We start from the raw sequence: 20,296 nt of genomic DNA, 5'->3' as shown, positions 1-20,296 counted from the left end.
CTATCAAAATATTGGTTTCTGCGCTCCGTGTCTCTTGACAGTCTTCTGTTTTTCCATTTGATGGTTTCCCCTCTATATTAATCCCCACAGATGTTTAGGAAGTCACTTTGAGCAGGCAGGTAATCTTCTGTCACCACAAGCGACACCCTACAGCATTTTCTGACGCCCGCTGCTAATTACAAACAAAACATGGTTAAGCTGTGTTGATTCACCGCTGGCGGCAAGACAAAAATAAATGGAAAGGAGCAATTACAGGTCTGGTGGTGAAAACTGGCTCTCTTGAGGTGGTTGGGTAGAAGAGGAATCAAACAAAATACAACATTGCTAGGCGTAGGACAGAGGCTTTGTACAGTATATTAACTGCTGGTACTTTTGCCCCAATATCCAAGTACAGTATGATAAATCATTGGGTCAATCTGAAACTCTCCATCATAACAAAATTGCATTTATTTAAGTTAACCGGAGACTTTGTTTTGCCGTCATTTGCGGATGTGCTGTTTCTATTTTAGATGCACTCAGATGAAACACTATATGTTTCATATTTGCATAAATGAAGATTTTTTTTTGAGAAATATAATGTGTGAATAGGCTGTTATGATTGTTATTGATGCATTAAAAAATAAAAAATAAAAATAAATAAATAAATAGCATTGGAAGTCACTTTGGATAAAAGTGTCTACCAAATCCATACATTTATATGTAACTTTACATCATCAAAGCCATCTCTTTATTGACAGTTGTTTCTGGGCTCCGGTATCTGGTCTAATTAGTTTTTTTTTACCATTTGCAGTTATAGCAATACTTACATTATTGCAATGATTATATATTAAAGGGTCACTCGGCTTTTAAAAAAAAAAATAGGCTCATTTTCCAGCTCCCCTAGATTTAAACATTTGATTTTTACAGTTTTGGAATCCATTCAGCCGATCTGGCGGTAACACTTTTAGCATAGCTTAGCAAAATCCATTGAATCTGATTAGACCATTAGCATCACGCTAAAATAATCACTAAAGAGTTTCAATATTTTTCCTTTTTAAAACTTGATTCTTCTGTAGTTACATCGTGTACTAAGACTGACGGAAAATTAAAAGTTGTGATTTTCTTGGCCGATATGGCTGGGAACTATACTCTCATTCTAGCGTAATAATCAAGGACTTTGCTGCCGTACCATGGCTGCAGCAGGCACAATGATATTACGCAGTGCCCGAAAAAAAGTTCCCTTGGTAACTTTCAATAGCAGGGGACAATTTTGGGCATTGCGTAATATCATTTTAAATAGGAAAAATATTGAATCTCTTTGGTTATTTTTGTGCGCAATGCTAATGGTCTAATTAGATTTAAAGGGGACATTCCATGAAAATCAGACTTTTTCCATGTCTAAGTGGTATAATCGGGTCCCCAGTGCTTCTACCAACCCAGTAAACATGAAAAATAGCAACCCTGTAACTTTGTTTTGGTAAGGCTCTCTCTGCAAGCATGTGAATATATAGGTCATGGACATTTTATACCAACAAATTCCCATTAAAACAAAATAGGATACATTGTTATTTAGCCATTTTATGGTTGCTAAATATGTGCATTACCAATAAGTGAACTTGCAGTAGAACATTCTTCTAATACCCTAAGATAGCTTATGATTATTGATCTCCATAACTGTAATTAATCTTCACTCAGACGGAAGGCTAGTTGGACTGGATAATTTTGGAGAGGTTGCGCATGCATTTATCTTTGGTGCTAACACTGTTAATTAGTCATCTTTCAAAATTGATCAGGTAGAATGAGCATTTGACCTTTCTTCTACTGAAACCCTGTACTGCAGACAGAGTGATCACAGGCAAAAACCTAATCATGACTAAGCCAGCAAAATCTGTCTTGGGTTTGTTTTTAAATGATGACTTGGATATCTCACAACAGTTTGTATCCATAATGTCGAGTGAAATGTTGGATGTTTTCTGAATATATCTAGCATTGCTAGATTGGTATGTAATCTTTGTTTGGAGACGAGTGAATGATGGGCAGCAGAGATCGCACTGATTGTAGGTCATGACTTATGAAATTTCCTTTACGGGGTTATATTTGTAAGCTTCTCTTGGACTTCATTATTATGCACAAGATCTAAAGTTTATTCGTGGTTTCTAGATAAATCTGAAAACCTGTTGACCTTGTTTTAAACTTTAAATACACTGAAATCTTTTGTGTCGTGCACCAACTGACAAGTTATTTTACTTTAATTCAAGGCATCCAAAATAATAATGGACCTATACACCCCCGCATGTGTCTGCTATAGACTATTGAAAGGTGATCGAAAAGGTTATTTTCGGAAAGTTTGAATAAAAGGTCTGTTGTTTTTCAAGCAACAAACCATTTTCAGCACTTTTTTAAGAGTTGAAATGTGAGTATGCATTAATTAAAAATTACAGTATTAGTTAAAGCAAATAATTTTTTTCAAGTTGAACTTTGGCTAAATTAAATACTTTCGTGGTCCAAAAACGGTTTTCATGTAAGTTTTCTCTAGAAGGTTAAACTAATATCCTTCAAGCTAGATTGCAAAAGAAATGTAAAATAGCTACCAGTTATATAATTGGAAGGTTAAAAGATGTGGCACGTCCTATGCTACCTTTGCCAGATATCAACTTTTTAAGCTTAAACAGCAAGTGAGTATTTTGTAGTTTGTCTGCTGGAATGTAGCCAACCATATTAGTTACCTTCTGTAGATATGTGTTGTTATTTTAAATATGTTTTTAATTAAACAGCAATTGCCCATTCTGCAGTTTAGAGATGAGTACTGGCAGGCGATTGTAATTTGATTCATTAAATTACAGTCTTGGTTGACACCGGATTTTGAAGGCAATTTGATCTCAGTTGACTAACAGTCTCATTGTGGCCTTTAAGTGCTGTTTTTTTTCATGTTCTGTCTTTGGCTTGGGTTATAAATGATTCAGTCAATTTGGCATATAGCCACTCCAACTGGTGTACTAGAAATGATAACAATAAACAGTATAAATAATAAATCAACTCCTCTTTTAGGAAGAGTAGAATCGTACTGCAGAATGAGAAGAATAGCACATGGACAGAGATCAAAGTGAACTGTCCAGTGTGTAAGGAGGAAAAATTTGAAAAAAGTGAAATGGATATTATGCCATATACTGTAATGCTCTATTTCGAAATCTTGTTGGGTCTACTTGAATACCTTCTAAAGGTAAATTGTTAAAAAAACAAATTATTTATCCTATATTCTACATATTTGTTTCAATGCCTTTCCCATTCTGACTCAAATGCTCTGGCTGTGTCTGAAATCTTAAAAATGCTGCCTTTGGAGACAGCATTTGAAGGCATCCGATGTTTAGTTTACTGCCTGTCCCTTGAGATACCGTCATCTTTTTGTCCCATAATTCTATGAATGTGCGGAGAATTTGATTGGTCAAGCCTGGTCCAGTTTTAGATGTCTCCTTATTTAAAACACCTGAAGCTGATGAGTTAAATCAGGTGTTTGAAATAAGGAGACATCTAAAACTTTCTGGGAGGGGGGCCTCGAGGACCAGGATTGGGAAGCACTGGTGTAGTGGACAGTGCTTCGACATATGGTGCAAACGCACTTCATGCTACCCGAGTTTGAATCCCAGCTCGAGGTCCTTTGCCAATCCCATACCCCTCTTTCCACCCTGTTCTTCCCTGTTGTCTCTCAATTACTTACTGCCTATCAATAAAAGGTAAAATGCACCACCACCCCCCAAAAAAAAAAACAAGGTTATATTTGCATTTTTTATACTTTTTGATTGTAATTTTACGCTTCCTACATATAGCTGTAGCCAGGGTTAACAAATGCTGTCCCAGGAGAAAAAAGTGCACTAAAATACACTATAAGAACACCTAGTACACCAAAGTAGACTTTGTTAAATGCTAACTCCTAAACTGAATTAAATAATATAGCCTTCTTCAATCTTCATGGCCAATGTTTACAAATTTGGCATATTTCAAGTAACCCATTAAACATCCTTTTATGTTTTATTTTCTATTGTTTTATAGTGTTTGAAGCGTGTAGAGCCAGATATTAGTACGTAAACAAACGGCCATAAATAAAAAATAAGTTCAGACGTTATCTTTCATAAATAAATCAGAGATATCGCAAAACATATCTGCATTTTCTTACTTTATAAATTTCCCAAAATGTCATATTAATTGCTGAAATATTAAACAACATGTCTTAAGAGGATTTTACACAATGGCATCTGGCAACACTGCGAATACTGCAGCATCCAGCGTCTCACAGCTGCATGAGCCAATCTCCATCATTTTATGCAAAACTATACAGTAAACTGTCCAAACTGAATTATATGGATGCCAATATGAGTCGTTTAAAAGTACTAATGGGTTTACCGGAACTGGCTTCATGCCACCAAGTCATTGCCTCATAAGGCACCAAGGCAACTTCCGGATTCACTGAAACCCTCACTGTAAAAAAACTTTGCTGCCCTAAATTTTTTTGTTAAATCTACTCAGATTTACAAGTCATGTCAACAGAAATTAGTTGTCACAACTTATAAAATATAGTTGAGAAAAGTCAACTTAAATGTATAAGTTATAACAACTCACCTGTAGTTATAACAACTCATCTCTGGTCAAGATAAATAATAGCAAGAGTTGATTCATCAAAAAATGTTAAGGCAGCAAAGTTTTTTTTACAGTGCTTCTTCTGAAATGCTCTGATTGGTCAAGCAATCATAGTCTGGTGTGATTGGTATTTTGTTTAGAGGGTTTTCTCAAACAGGACCTGCCCTGTATTAGGTACTGTAGGCAGAGCAAATTGGTTTAGAATATAGATAAAATCAAAAGTGTCTTAAAGCAACTGCTCTTCTTTGTTGTCTTTTTTAAATCAGCTTAACAAGGCTTCGTATTATCTGGGTGGGGTTATTTGAATTCAGGGGTTTATGATGAACCCAGGAAGACACTCGTTGGATTCTAAGACATTTGTTGTAGCACTTTAAAAGCATTTTTTTTTTTGTTAAAGAAAATATCTTACTTTGAGCTGAACTTTGAGTAACTTTGCAAATCAATTTATGCTCAACAGTTTATGCTAATTTAAAACACTGCTTTGTTATCAAGCAGTGAATAATGGACAGCACTTGTTTTGCCAATATGACTTTTGTTTCATCACAATAAAAGCCGCAGCGCATATGAGAAGAAATACGATTTGACGCCTCCAGAAAACGCTGCGTCCAGAGTGCACAGACACATACTCGCATACACAAATACTTGTACTGCATTGCTGTCACACATCAGCACAACTAAGGAAATATGGCTCTTCTTTAGATGTGGTCTTTTTAAAAGTATAAAAGTAAAAAAACAGCAGGTTTTTGCCGTACGTTTCTAGTACTGGTTTATAGTGCAACACTACACTACCACTAACACACAGACAAGTTTAAGAATGCTAGTAAAGAAAAGGGTCGGGAAACTAGAATCGCTTTTGTTGAGTACTGAGTACTTTGATTGCATTTTGGAAGTCCCTTAAACCTCAAAGTCTCATGATGTTGCAACAATTTCTAATCGTAATTATTTAAAAAAAAATTCCTAATAATATAATATAAACATTACATTTAATGCCTTTTTCATCCAGAAAAACAACTTTTTCCCAAAGCAGCTGGAGCTTTTAATTTTTCTTCTTCTACAACAACTACAATAAAAGTATAAATTCAATTATCTCAAATATACATTGCATACTGTTAATCCAAATGTCTTTAGTGTCCCTCGATGCCTCATTTACTGTATTGTGTTTCTTCTACAAGGGACTGAATTACAGTCTACAAGACCAGGAGTTAAAAAGGAGTTTAACCTCACTGATTTATTGCTCTCATACTCTTTAGACCTTTCTCCTTTTCTTTTCTTGCACTCACGAAGATTTCATTGCTGTGTTATTGGACTTCTAAATTAGAGGCTCTGACATTTGCAACAGCTGTCCAATAATGGTGTATAGATTGGTCTGTGGTTCGTTCCATGCTCCAGTCATGAAAGTCTTTTGATTTGTTAAGATTAAAATGGACTCCATCTCAGTTTACAAGATTGAAGCGTATAGAGTTTGCTGGCAAAGATGTTTAAAATTAAGCCAGTTGCAATTCATTTTTTAAGATAATAAATATTAACGTTCACCGAGTCCTCTCTTGTCAACGAGTCCTCTCTTGTCAAGATTAAAGGACTACTGTGTAAAATTGAAAAACAGCTTTATAGTACCAAGCTGCAAAACAGATAAAGAAACTATTTTATCTGTTGTCTTGCATGGTTTGTGTTCTTTATAGTTTTTCTCACCATGCCAGTGATAAAAAATAATGCAGTTTTGAGGAAAAAGTAATTTAAAAGCACATTGACAGTGGCCTCCTGGTATAAGAACTTTTACAAGTTCTAGAGAAAGAAAATAAAAGAATATCACCTTCAAAATTTACATTTATGCATCTGACAGAAACTTTTATCCAAAGTGACTTCATTTACTTTATCTGTGTGTGCTCCTTGGTAATTAAGACCACAACAATTGTGCTGCTAACCCAGTTCTCTACCAACTGAGCTACAGGAACTTTAATTCTCGGACTATCTCTCCTTAGTACTCCAGCAAACTTTATTCAATCTTGAATTGTATTGAGTGCTCATTTATTATCTTGCTACCTGTATCACAAGCCAACCTTAAGCACAGATGTCAATTGTCAGTTGAAAAGATTTATTTATTATTATGTTGGCTTGAGAAAGCCAACATACTGTTGTTGCACTTAAACTTATTATGTTGGCTTGAGAAAGCCAACATACTGTTGTTGCACTTAAACTTATTATTATTAGTGGTGCTTGCATTTATGCAAAGCATCACTATTACTATCTTGCATACTTATTATTATTATTAGTGGTGCTTGCATTTATGCAAAGCATCACTATTACTATTCCTCAAAGATATTATTAGTGGTGCTTGCATTTATGCAAAGCATCACTATTACTATCTTGCATACTTATTATTATTATTAGTGGTGCTTGCATTTATGCAAGGCATCACTATTATTATTCCCCATACTTATTATTATTATTCTTCTTTTTCTGGACACTTTTTCGGCGCGTAACTCGTCCCGCACGGTTTAACGTAGTCCCATGAAAGAGGGCTCAAATCGACCGGATTATTGAGGAGAGGTGTGCTATGACTTTTATAAGCGATCGGGTGCAGGATTTCTGAAAGGGGGGCGAAAAACCACCCGAAAAATCCCATTGACTTAACATTGCGCCCAACTTTGACGAGTCATAGCTCCGCTCTAGGATTTTATAGAAACATGTGGGTTACAACATTTGAAGAGGGTGGTAGGCTCTCTAAGAACATACATCATAATGGGGTGTAAGTTGTACCCCTGGGGTGTAAGAGGTGCCCAAAAATGCCTAATGAAAAGTCAATGGGGCAAAATCCCATAGACTTAACATTGCAAAAATTTTGACGGGTCATAGGTACGAGTGAGGATTCCTTAGAAACATGTGGGTTACTAAATTTGAAGAGGGTGGCAGGCTCTGTAAGAACATACATCACATTGGGGTGTAAGTTGTACCCCTGGGGTGTAAGAGGCACCCGAAAATTCCCATTGACTTATAATGGGGCAGGAAACATGCCCATATAAGGAAATAAAACAGTTCCAGATGGGATATCTTTGGTTTACAGTGTCGTAGAGATAAGTGGGTGGGCTCATTTTACTCGGGCATCCAATCAGTCTCTCAGGATCATCTCAGAGCTATTAAGCCACGCCCCTAGCAACCACTTTTGAGCACCCTAGCAACCTATCCCATAGACTGCCATTATAAAATGCCCAGATGGATATCTTTGCACCACAGTGTCATAGAGACATGGGGGTGGGCTCATTTTACTCAGGCATCCAATCAGTCGCTCAGGATCCTTACAGAGTTACTAAGCCACGCCCCTAGCAACCACTTTTGAGCACCCTAGCAACATAAAATACAAACAGTTATATCTCGGCATCAGAACATCGTAGAGACACGGGGGTTGGACCGTTTTACTTGTGACTAGGGGTGTAACAATTGGGCACATCATTGGCCACTCCCAAGCCACGCCCCTAGCAACCAAATTTGAGCACCCTAGCAACCGAATAAACAAAGCCTTATATCTCCGCATCAGAACATCGTAGAGACACGGGGTTTGGACCGTTTTACTTGTGACTCGGAGTGTAATCACTGGACACATAATTGGCCACTCCCAAGCCACGCCCCTAGCAACCAAATACAGTACCCTAGCAATAGAGTAAACAAAGCCTTATATCTCCGCATTAGAACATCGTAGAGACACGGGGGTTGGACCGTTTTACTTGTGACTCGGAGTGTAATCACTGGGCTCATCAGTGGCCACTCCCAAGCCACGCCCCTAGCAACCAAATACAGTACCCTAGCAACAGAGTAAACAAAGCCTTATATCTCCGCATCAGAACATCGTAGAGACATGGGGGTTGGACCGTTTGACTCATGACTCGGAGGGTAATCACTAGTGGATGCCATTTTTTTCCCTAGCAACCAAATACATTACCCTAGCAACAGAGTAAACAAAGCCTTATATCTCCGCATCAGAACATCGTAGAGACATGGGGTTTGGACCGTTTGACTCGTGACTCGGAGGGTAATCACTAGTGGATGCCATTTTTTTCCCTAGCAACCAAATACAGTACCCTAGGAACAGAGTAAACAAAGCCTTATATCTCCGCATCAGAACATCGTAGAGACACGGGGTTTGGACCGTTTGACTTGTGACTCGGAGTGTAATCACTAGTGGATGCCAATTTTCTCCCTAGCAACCAAATACATTACCCTAGCAACAGAGTAAACAAAGCCTTTTATCTCCACATCAGAACATCGCAGAGACACGGGGGTTGGACCGTTTGACTCGTATCTCGGAGTGTAATCACTAGTGGATGCCAATTTTTTCCCTAGCAACCAAATACAGTACCCTAGCAACAAAGTAAACAAAGCCTTATATCTCCGCATCAGAACATCGTAGAGACACAGGGGTTTGACCGTTTGACTCGTGACTCGGAGTGTAATCACTAGTGGATGCCAATTTTCTCCCTAGCAACCAAATACAGTACCCTAGCAACCGAATAAACAAAGCCTTATATCTTCGCATCAGAATATCGTAGAGACATGTGGGTTGAATTGTTTTACTTTTGGCTTGGAGTATAATCATATATTGTCCCCCGAAATTTGCCACGGCAAGCACCACTTCACATTTTCTTCAGGAAATGTACCTATCTAGTTATTATTATTCTTTTTCTGGACACTTTTTCGGCGCGTAACTCGTCCCGCACGCTTTGTCGTAGACCCATAAATTAGGGCTCAAATCGACCGGCTTATTGAGGAGAGGTGTGCTATGACTTTTATAAGCGATTGGGTGCAGGATTTCCGAAAGGGGGGCGAAAAACCACCCAAAAAATCCCATTGACTTAACATTGCGCCCAACTTTGACGAGTCATAGCTCCGCTCGAGGATTTTGTAGAAACATGTGGGTTACAACATTTGAAGAGGGTGGTAGGCTCTGTAAGAACATGGATCACAATGGGGTGTAAGTTGTACCCCTGGGGTGTAAGAGGTGCCCAAAAGTGCCCCAATGAAAAGTCAATGGGGCAAAATCCCATAGACTTACCATTGCAAAAATTTTGACGGGTCATAGGTCCGAGCCAGGATTTCATAGAAACATGTGGGTTACTAAATTTGAAGAGGGTGCTAGACTCTGTCAGGACGTCCCCCACAATGGGGTGTAAGGTTACCATAGCAACCATTTTGGGCACCCTAGCAACCTATACCATAGACTGCCATTATAAAATGCCCGGATGGATATCTTTGCACCACAGTGTCATAGAGACATGGGGGTGGGCTCATTTTACTCAGGCATCCAATCAGTCTCTCAGGATCCTTACAGACTTACTAAGCCACGCCCCTAGCAACCACTTTTGAGCACCCTAGCAACATAAAATACAAACAGTTATATCTCGGCATCAGAACATCGTAGAGACACGGGGGTTGGACCGTTTTACTTGTGACTAGGGGTGTAACAATTGGGCACATCATTGGCCACTCCCAAGCCACGCCCCTAGCAACCAAATTTGAGCACCCTAGCAACCGAATAAACAAAGCCTTATATCTCCGCATCAGAACATCGTAGAGACACGGGGTTTGGACCGTTTTACTTGTGACTCGGAGTGTAATCACTGGGCACATCATTGGCCACTCCCAAGCCACGCCCCTAGCAACCAAATACAGTACCCTAGCAACAGAGTAAACAAAGCCTTATATCTCCGCATCAGAACATCGTAGAGACACGGGGGTTGGACCGTTTTACTTGTGACTCGGAGTGTAATCACTGGGCACATAATTGGCCACTCCCAAGCCACGCCCCTAGCAACCAAATACAGTACCCTAGCAACAGAGTAAACAAAGCCTTATATCTCCACATCAGAACATCGTAGAGACACGGGGGTTGGACCGTTTTACTTGTGACTCGGAGTGTAATCACTGGGCACATAATTGGCCACTCCCAAGCCACGCCCCTAGCAACCAAATACAGTACCCTAGCAACAGAGTAAACAAAGCCTTATATCTCCGCATCAGAACATCGTAGAGACACGGGGGTTGGACCGTTTTACTTGTGACTCGGAGTGTAATCACTGGGCACATAATTGGCCACTCCCAAGCCACGCCCCTAGCAACCAAATACGGTACCCTAGCAACAGAGTAAACAAAGCCTTATATCTCCACATCAGAACATCGTAGAGACACGGGGGTTGGACCGTTTGACTCATGACTCGGAGGGTAATCACTAGTGGATGCCATTTTTTTCCCTAGCAACCAAATACAGTACCCTAGCAACAGAGTAAACAAAGCCTTATATCTCCACATTAGAACATCGTAGAGACATGGGGTTTGGACCGTTTGACTCGTGACTCGAAGGGTAATCACTAGTGGATGCTATTTTTTACCCTAGCAACCAAATACAGTACCCTAGCAACAGAGTAAACAAAGCCTTATATCTCCGCATCAGAACATCGTAGAGACACAGGAGTTGGATCGTTTTACTTTTGGCTTGGAGTATAATCATATATGTTCCCCAGAATTTTGCCACGGCAAGCACCACTCACATTTTCTTCAGGAAATGTACCTATCTAGTTATTATTATTCTTCTTTTTCTGGACACTTTTTCGGCGCGTAACTCGTCCCGCACGCTTTGTCGTAGACCCATAAATTAGGGCTCAAATCGACCGGATTATTGAGGAGAGGTGTGCTATGACTTTTATAAGCGATCGGGTGCATGATTTCCGAAAGGGGCGCGAAAAACCTCCCGAAAACGTCCCATTGACTTTACATTGCGCCCAACTTTGACGAGTCATAGCTCCGCTCGAGGATTTTGTAGAAACATGTGGGTTACAACATTTGAAGAGGGTGGTAGGCTCTGTAAGAACATGGATCACAATGGGGTGTAAGTTGTACCCCTGGGGTGTAAGAGGTGCCCAAAAGTGCCCCAATGAAAAGTCAATGGGGCAAAATCCCATAGACTTACCATTGCAAAAATTTTGACGGGTCATAGGTCCGAGCCAGGATTTCATAGAAACATGTGGGTTACTAAATTTGAAGAGGGTGCTAGACTCTGTCAGGACGTCCTCCACAATGGGGTGTAAGGTTACCATAGCAACCATTTTGGGCACCCTAGCAACCAATACCATAGACTGCCATTATAAAATGCCCGGATGGATATCTTTGCACCACAGTGTCATAGAGACATGGGGGTGGGCTCATTTTACTCAGGCATCCAATCAGTCTCTCAGGATCCTTACAGACGTACTAAGCCACGCCCCTAGCAACCACTTTTGAGCACCCTAGCAACATAAAATACAAACAGTTATATCTCGGCATCAGAACATCGTAGAGACACGGGGGTTGGACCGTTTTACTTGTGACTAGGGGTGTAACAATTGGGCACATCATTGGCCACTTCCAAGCCACGCCCCTAGCAACCAAATTTGAGCACCCTAGCAACCGAATAAACAAAGCCTTATATCTCCGCATCAGAACATCGTAGAGACACGGGGTTTGGACCGTTTTACTTGTGACTCGGAGTGTAATCACTGGGCACATCATTGGCCACTCCCAAGCCACGCCCCTAGCAACCAAATACAGTACCCTAGCAACAGAGTAAACAAAGCCTTATATCTCCGCATCAGAACATCGTAGAGACACGGGGGTTGGACCGTTTTACTTGTGACTCGGAGTGTAATCACTGGGCACATCATTGGCCACTCCCAAGCCACGCCCCTAGCAACCAAATACAGTACCCTAGCAACAGAGTTAACAAAGCCTTATATCTCCGCATCAGAACATCGTAGAGACACGGGGGCTGGACCGTTTTACTTGTGACTCGGAGTGTAATCACTGGGCACATCATTGGCCACTCCCAAGCCACGCCCCTAGCAACCAAATACAGTACCCTAGCAACAGAGTAAACAAAGCCTTATATCTCCGCATCAGAACATCGTAGAGACACGGGGGTTGGACCGTTTTACTTGTGACTTGGAATGTAATCACTGGGCACATCATTGGCCACTCCCAAGCCACGCCCCTAGCAACCAAATACAGTACCCTAGCAACAGAGTAAACAAAGCCTTATATCTCCGCATCAGAACATCGTAGAGACACGGGGGTTGGACCGTTTGACTCATGACTCGGAGGGTAATCACTAGTGGATGCAATTTTTTTCCCTAGCAACCAAATACAGTGCCCTAGCAACAGAGTAAACAAAGCCTTATATCTCCGCATCAGAACATCGTAGAGACACGGGGGTTGGACCGTTTGACTCGTGACTCGGAGGGTAATCACTAGTGGATGCCATTTTTTTCCCTAGCAACCAAATACAGTACCCTAGCAACAGAGTAAACAAAGCCTTATATCTCCGCATCAGAACATTGTAGAGACACGGGGTTTGGACCGTTTGACTCGTGACTCGGAGGGTAATCACTAGTGGATGTCATTTTTTTCCCTAGCAACCAAATACAGTACCCTAGCAACAGAGTAAACAAAGCCTTATATCTCCGCATCAGAACATCGTAGAGACACGGGGGTTTGACCGTTTGACTCGTGACTCGGAGTGTAATCACTAGTGGATGCCAATTTTCTCCCTAGCAACCAAATACAGTACCCTAGCAACCGAATAAACAAAGCCTTATATCTTCACATCAGAATATCGTAGAGACATGTGGGTTGAATTGTTTTACTTTTGGCTTGGAGTATAATCATGTATTGTCCCCCGAAATTTGCCACGGCAAGCACCACTTCACATTTTCTTCAGGAAATGTACCTATCTAGTTATTATGTTGGCTTGACAAAGCCAACATACTGTTCTTCGATCTAAGCTTATTATTATTATTATTATTCTTCTTCTGTTCATACTTTTTACCAATTGTAACTCCTCCTAGAGCTTTCAAGCTACACCCACAAAACTTTACAAAACTTTTAAGACTGGTCCGTAGATGGGTGCTATGACTTTTCTAACTGATGGGACCTACCGAATTCCTAAACGGGGCGCTCAAACACCCCAAATTTTCCATTGACTTAACATTGCGACAAACTTTGACGGGTCATAGCTGCAAGCGAGAAATTTGTAGAAACTTGTGGGTTACCACATTTGAAGAGGCTGGCAGACTGTGTAAGAACATACATCACATTGGGGTGTAAGTTTCACCCCTGGGGCGTAAGGACCACCCAAATTTCCCCATTGACTTATAATGGGGGAGGGAACATGCCCATATAAGGGAATAAAAGCGTCCCAGATGGAATATCTTCACTTTAGAGTGTCTTAGAGACATGGGGGTGGGCTCAATTTAGTCAGGCATCCAATCAGTCTCTCAGGATCACCCCATAGCTATTAAGCCACGCCCCTAGCAACCATTTTTGGGCACCCTAGCAACATATCCCATAGACTGCCATTATAAAATGCCCAGATGGATATCTTTGCAGCACAGTGTCACAGAGACATGGGGGTGGGCTCATTTTACTCAGGCATCCAATCAGTCTCGGAGGATTCTTATTAAGGTATTAAGCCACGCCCCTAGCAACCAAATATGAGCACCCTAGCAACATAATAAACAAAGCCTTATATCTCTGGATCCGAACTTCATAGAGACATGGGGGTTGGGTCTTTTGGTCATGTTAGCCTTATGCTAGCTCCATGCTAAGTCATACTAGCTTCATGCTAGTTTCGTGCTAGCTTTATGCTAATTTCATAATAAATCTTGCTAACTTCATGCTAATCATGTTAGCATCATGCTAGCTTCATACTAATTCATGTTAGCATCATGCTAACTTCATGTTAATTCATGTTAGCATCATGCTAGCTTCATGCTAATTCATGTTAGCATCGTGCTAGCTTCATGCTAATTCATGTTAGCATCGTGCTAGCTTCATGCTAATTCATGTTAGCATCGTGCTAGCTTCATGCTAATTCATGTTAGCATCGTGCTAGCTTCATGCTAATTCATGTTAGCATCGTGCTAGCTTCATGCTAATTCATGTTAGCATCGTGCTAGCTTCATGCTAATTCATGTTAGCATCGTGCTAGCTTCATGCTAATTCATGTTAGCATCGTGCTAGCTTCATGCTAATTCATGTTAGCATCGTGCTAGCTTCATGCTAATTCATGTTAGCATCGTGCTAGCTTCATGCTAATTCATGTTAGCGTCGTGCTAGCTTCATGCTAATTCATGTTAACGTCGTGCTAGCTTCATGCTAATTCATGTTAGCGTCGTGCTAGCTTCATGCTAATTCATGTTAGCGTCGTGCTAGCTTCATGCTAATTCATGTTAGCGTCGTGCTAGCTTCATGCTAATTCATGTTAGCTTCATGCTAGCTTCATGCTAATTCATGTTAGCGTCGTGCTAGCTTCATGCTAATTCATGTTAGCTTCATGCTAATCATGCTAGCATTATGCTAGCTTCCTGCTAATCATGATAGCATCATGCTAGATTCATGCTAATCATGCTAGCATCATGCTAGCTTCATGTTAATTCAAGTTAGCATCATGCTAGCTTCATGCTAATTCATATTAGCATCATGCTAGCTTCATGCTAATTCATGTTAGCATCATGCTAGCTTTATGCTAATTCATGTTAGCATCGTGCTAGCTTCATGCTAATTCATGTTAGCATCATGCTAGCTTCATGCTAATTCATGTTAGCATCATGCTACCTTCAAGCTAATTCATGTTAACATCATGCTAGCTTCATGCTAATTCATGTTAGCATCATGCTAATTCATGTTAGCATCATGCTAGCTTTATGCTAATTCATGTTAACACAATGATAATTCATGTTAGCATCATGCTAGCTTCATGCTAATTCATGTTAGCATCATGCTAGCTTCATGCTAATTCATGTTAGCATCATGCTAGCTTCATGCTAATTCATGTTAGCATCATGCTAGCTTCATGCTAATTCATGTTAGCATCATGCTAGCTTCATGCTAATTCATGTTAGCATCATGCTAGCTTCATGCTAATTCATGTTAGCATCATGTTAGCTTCATGTTAATTCATGTTAGCATCATGCTAGCTTCATGCTAATTCATGTTAGCATCATGCTAGCTTCATGCTAATTCATGTTAGCATCATGTTAGCTTCATGCTAATTCATGTTAGCATCATGCTAGCTTCATGCTAATTCATGTTAGCATCATGCTAGCTTCATGCTAATTCATGTTAGCATCATGCTAGCTTCATGCTAATTCATGTTAGCATCATGCTAGCTTCATGCTAATTCATGTTAGCATCATGCTAGCTTCATGCTTATTCATGTTAGCATCATGCTAGCTTCATGCTAATTCATGTTAGCTTCATGCTAATTCATGTTAGCATCATGCTAGCTTCATGTTAATTCATGTTAGCATCATGCTAGCTTCATGCTAATTCATGTTAGCATCATGCTAACTTAGTGCTAAACATGCTAACATGGTAACTTTTGGTATCATGTTTATGGAAAGTTATAATACTAAACTAAACTTGTTTTAAATTTCTCTCAATCTGTTTTAAACGTTCAGGCTAGGCTTTGTCAAGCCAACATAAAGTTTGTCTTCAAACTTTTCTATCTAGTTATTATTATTCTTCTTTTTCTGGACACTTTTTCGGCGCGTAACTCGTCCCGCACGCTTTGTCGTAGACCCATAAATTAGGGCTCAAATCGACCGGCTTATTGAGGAGAGGTGTGCTATGACTTTTATAAGCGATCGGGTGCAGGATTTCCAAAAGGGGGGCGAAAAACCACCCAAAAAATCCCATTGACTTAACATTGCGCCCAACTTTGACGAGTCATAGCTCCGCTCGTGGATTTTGTAGAAACATGTGGGTTACAACATTTGAAGAGGGTGGTAGGCTCTGTAAGAACATGGATCACAATGGGGTGTAAGTTGTACCCCTGGGGTGTAAGAGGTGCCCAAAAGTGCCCCAATGAAAAGTCAATGGGGCAAAATCCCATAGACTTACCATTGCAAAAATTTTGACGGGTCATAGGTCCGAGCCAGGATTTCATAGAAACATGTGGGTTACTAAATTTGAAGAGGGTGCTAGACTCTGTCAGGACGTCCCCCACAATGGGGTGTAAGGTTACCATAGCAACCATTTTGGGCACCCTAGCAACCTATACCATAGACTGCCATTATAAAATGCCCGGATGGATATCTTTGCACCACAGTGTCATAGAGACATGGGGGTGGGCTCATTTTACTCAGGCATCCAATCAGTCTCTCAGGATCCTTACAGACTTACTAAGCCACGCCCCTAGCAACCACTTTTGAGCACCCTAGCAACATAAAATACAAACAGTTATATCTCGGCATCAGAACATCGTAGAGACACGGGGGTTGGACCGTTTTACTTGTGACTAGGGGTGTAACAATTGGGCACATCATTGGCCACTCCCAAGCCACGCCCCTAGCAACCAAATTTGAGCACCCTAGCAACCGAATAAACAAAGCCTTATATCTCCGCATCAGAACATCGTAGAGACACGGGGTTTGGACCGTTTTACTTGTGACTCGGAGTGTAATCACTGGGCACATCATTGGCCACTCCCAAGCCACGCCCCTAGCAACCAAATACAGTACCCTAGCAACAGAGTAAACAAAGCCTTATATCTCCGCATCAGAACATCGTAGAGACACGGGGGTTGGACCGTTTTACTTGTGACTCGGAGTGTAATCACTGGGCACATAATTGGCCACTCCCAAGCCACGCCCCTAGCAACCAAATACAGTACCCTAGCAACAGAGTAAACAAAGCCTTATATCTCCGCATCAGAACATCGTAGAGACACGGGGGTTGGACCGTTTTACTTGTGACTCGGAGTGTAATCACTGGGCACATCATTGGCCACTCCCAAGCCACGCCCCTAGCAACCAAATACAGTACCCTAGCAACAGAGTAAACAAAGCCTTATATCTCCGCATCAGAACATCGTAGAGACACGGGGGTTGGACCGCTTGACTCGTGACTCGGCGGGTAATCACTATGAGATGCCAATTTTTTCCCTAGCAACCACATACAGTACCCTAGCAACAGAGTAAACAAAGCCTTATATCTCCGCATCAGAACATCGTAGAGACATGGGGGTTGGACCGTTTGACTCGTGACTCAGAGTGTAATCATTATGGGATGCCAATTTTTTCCCTAGCAACCAAATACAGTACCCTAGCAACAGGGTAAACAAAGCCTTATATCTCCGCATCAGAACATCGTAGAGACATGGGAGTTGGACCGTTTGACTCGTGACTCAGAGTGTAATCATTATGGGATGCCATTTTTTTCCCTAGCAACCAAATACAGTACCCTAGCAACAGAGTAAATAAAGCCTTATATCTCCGCATCAGAACATCGTAGAGACACGGGGGTTGGACCGTTTGAGTCGTGACTCAGAGTGTAATCATTATGGGATGTCAAAATTTTCCCTAGCAACCAAATACAGTACCCTAGCAACCGAATAAACAAAGCCTTATATCTCTGCACCAGAACATCGTTGAGACACGGGGGTTGGACCGTATGACTCGTGACTCAGAGTGTAATCATTATGGGATGCCAAATTTTTCCCTAGCAACCAAATACAGTACCCTAGCAACCGGATAAACACAGCCTTATATCTCCGCATCAGAACATCGTACAGACACAGGAGTTGGATCTTTTAACTTTTGGCTTGGAGTATAATCATATATGGTCCCCAGAATTTTGCCACGGCAAGCACCACTCACATTTTCTTCAGGAAATGTACCTATCTAGTTATGTTGGCTTGACAAAGCCAACATACTGTTCTTCGATCTAAGCTTATTATTATTATTCTTCTGGTCCACACTTTTTCGAACTGTAACTCCTCCTAGAGCTTTCAAGCTACACCCACAAAACTTTACAAAACTTTTAAGACTGGTACGTAGATTTATGCTATGACTTTTCTAACTGATGGGACCTACCGAATTCCTAAACGGGGCGCTCAAACACCCCAAAATTTCCATTGACTTAACATTACGACAAACTTTGACGGGTCATAGCTGCGAACGAGAAATTTGTAGAAACTTGTGGGTTATCACAGTTGAAGAGGCTGGTAGGCTGTGTAAGAACATACATCACATTGGGGTGTAAGCTGTACCCCTGGGGTGTAAGAGGCACCCAAATTTCCCCATTGACTTATAATGGGGCAGGAAACATGCCCATATAAGGGAATAAAAGTGTCCCAGATGGAATATCTTCATTTTAGAGTGTCGTAGAGACATGGGGGTGGGCTCATTTTACTCAGGCATCCAATCAGTCTCTCAAGATTGTCCCATAGCTATTAAGCCACGCCCCTAGCAACCATTTTTGGGCACCCTAGCAACTTATTCCATAGACTGCCATTATAAATTGCGCAGATGGATATCTTTGCAGCACAGTGTCGCAGAGACATGGGGGTGGGCTCATTTTACTCAGGCATCCAATCAGTCTCTGAGGATTCTTATCGAGGTATTAAGCCACGCCCCTAGCAACCAAATATGAGCACCCTAGCAACATAATAAACAAAGCCTTATATCTCTGGATCCGAACATCATAGAGGCATGGGGGTTGGGTCTTTTGGTCATGTTAGCCTTATGCTAGCTTCATGCTAAGTCATACTAGCTTCATGCTAGGTTCATGCTAGCTTTATGCTAATTTCATAATAAATCTTGCTAACTTCATGCTTATTCATGTTAGCATCATGCTAGCTTCATGCTAATTCATGTTAGCATCATGCTAGCTTCATGCTAATTCATGTTAGTATCATGCTAGCTTCATGCTAATTTATGTTAGCATCATGCTAGCTTCATGCTAATTCATGTTAGCATCATGCTAGCTTCATGCTAATTCATGTTAGCATCATGCTAGCTTCATGCTAATTCATGTTAGCATTATTCTAGCTTCATGCTAATTCATGTTAGCATCATTCTAACTTCATGCTAATTCATGTTAGCATCATGCTAGCTTCATGCTAATTCATGTTAGCATCATGCTAGCTTCATGCTAATTCATGTTAGCATCATGTTAGCTTCATGCTTATTCATGTTAGCATCATGCTAGCTTCATGCTAATTCATGTTAGCATCACGCAAGCTTCATGCTAACTTCATGCTAATTCATGTTAGCATCATGCTAGCGTCATGCTAATTAATGTTAGCATCATGCTAGCTTCATGCTAACTTCATGTTAATTCATGTTAACATCATGCTAACTTCATGCTAATTCATGTTAGCATCGTGCTAGCTTTATGCTAATTCATATTAGCATCATGCTAGCTTCATGCTAATTAATGTTAGCATCATGCTAGCTTCATGCTAACTTCATGCTAATTCATGTTAGCATCATGCTAACTTCATGCTAATTCATGTTAGCATCATGCTAGCCTCATGCTAATTCATATTAGCATCATGCTAGCTTCATGCTAATTAATGTTAGCATCATCCTAGCTTCATGCTAATTCATGTTAGCATCATGCTAGCTTCATGCTAATTCATGTTAACATCATGCTAGCTTCATGCTAATTCATGTTAGCATCATGCTAGCTTCATGCTAACTTCATGCTAATTCATGTTAGCATCATGCTAACTTCATGCTAATTCATGTTAGCATCATGCTAGCTTCATGCTAATTCATGTTAGCATCATGCTAGCTTCATGCTAATTTATGTTAGCATCATGCTAGCTTCATGCTAACTTCATTCTAATTCATGTTAACATCATGCTAACTTCATGCTAATT

This window comes from Paramisgurnus dabryanus, chromosome 2 (assembly GCF_030506205.2).
Source record: "Paramisgurnus dabryanus chromosome 2, PD_genome_1.1, whole genome shotgun sequence".
Lineage (NCBI taxonomy): Eukaryota > Metazoa > Chordata > Actinopteri > Cypriniformes > Cobitidae > Paramisgurnus > Paramisgurnus dabryanus.
This window is presented reverse-complemented; position numbering follows the sequence as displayed.